Source organism: Condylura cristata, unplaced genomic scaffold (assembly GCF_000260355.1).
Source record: "Condylura cristata isolate star-nosed mole 26May11 unplaced genomic scaffold, ConCri1.0 scaffold00010, whole genome shotgun sequence".
Classification (NCBI taxonomy): domain Eukaryota; kingdom Metazoa; phylum Chordata; class Mammalia; order Eulipotyphla; family Talpidae; genus Condylura; species Condylura cristata.
This window is the reverse complement of record NW_004567111.1, coordinates 34,165,545-34,167,303: the sequence shown is the minus strand read 5'-3', so window position 1 is coordinate 34,167,303 and position 1,759 is coordinate 34,165,545.

The window sequence follows — 1,759 nt, the reverse complement described above, 5'->3', positions numbered from 1 at the left end:
TTCCATTTCACTGGAATTGAGATCTTTTTGCCCTTTGATAATGGCAGTGTGCCATCTTGGGCAACATTTTTATTTTCCATTTTTCCTGAGGGAAAGCTCATTAGCAGATGGTGGCTGGTCATCAAGTCAATCATTGTCTTTGGAGTTAATCATACACATCCTTCTGGTCCAGCTGAACTAAAACTACCTGTTACATTTCATTGTGGTATTGGCACAGTGTCAGTTTTTGAGTTATGAACATAAGACATTAATGGACAAGTTCAAGCCTCATTTTATCTTCTTCATTGAAGTGGATGCATTCATTGAGTACTTCTTAAGTAACTATGGTGTATTTGGTCGCCTGGGGATTGATAGGTGTGTGGAAGAATTAAAAAGCCTGTTTCTTGTCCTGGGGGTGGGATAGATGTGCTAGGTGGTCAATTGGTAGATACATAAAATGGGATAAATAATAGTGTGTTATTTTATTATCATTTTTTATTATTGAAGTAACATTGGTTTACAACACTGCATATATATTGATTTTGGAGAGTAGGTTCACTCTTCTTCAGATGTATATCACTATCCCATGCCTTCCACCAAAGCACATAGTCCAGTGGGTGTCCTCCCTCCTTTATCCCCTCTGCCAAATACCCCCTAATGTACTAGCCTCAAGTCTGTAGTCATATTTCTGGGTGGTTTTGGTTTAGGTTTGTCAGTTGTTTGGTTTTATTTTTCTATGTTTCAGATATGAATGAAATCATCTGGTATTCCTCTTTCTCTTCCTGACTTTCTCCACTGAAAATAATCCTCTCCAGTTCTACTCTTTAAAACTGCATTAGTAGCTAAAGGCTTTTGTGGTGATGGTCTTGGCTTAGTCTAATAGGGTGGTACTCTGTTAGTACTGTACCAAAGTCTCATTATCTAAGAAGTGTTCAGAAAAGATGAATGTTTATGTCCTGTCTTATTTTGCTATAACAGGAATGTAAGGACCCACTCCCTGGTATTCAGATGGCTGTCCTCTAGTTATCTTTTCATGTGGCTGAGAGAGAAGTAGGTGTTGGGATGGAGGGAGACAAGTGCTCTCCTGTTTCTTCTCAGAAGAGTACTAATTCCACTCATGAGGCCTTTACCCTGATGACTAAGTTGTCCCCTGCCCCCAGAGGACCTACTTCCTAGTACCATTACATTTTGGGTTAGGATTTTAGGGCGCCACACATGTCTAGTGCTTAACAGGGTCTTATATCAGAGACCCTGATTAAATGAAGTAGTTCCAGGAAGACCTGGGCACTAGTATTTGGAAAAGACCCCCAGGCAATTCTATTCAGCTAGGCTGAGAACTGCTGGTGTGGGAGATGTTTGACTAGGGCATTTGTTACACAAGTAGGTCCCATTCTGGCTTTTGTTCTCTTTCAGGGAAAGAGGTGCTCTCTTCCCTGTACTGCAGTAACTCCTTATGGACATGGCAGTTGTAGCTCCACTGCCTCCAAGTGGTGATCTGTCTGTTCCTCCCACTAGCCTGGTTGCCCTCTGGGGGAGGGACAGAGATCCTGTCGTCCATTTATTCCCAGAACTTGACACAGAGAAAATGCTCCATAAATGTTTGTTGAATAAAGGAGGGAAGGAACGAGCTGACCTTGAACAAGAGACATGAATTGTCTCTTAGTAATCTTCATAAAGATTAGATAGAGGGGAGCAGCAATTGTGCACTCTCAAGGAGTGAGCCCCTTATCAGTACTCTGTGGGGCTATGTTAGAGCTAGATGCTGATGACTTTGAAGCTT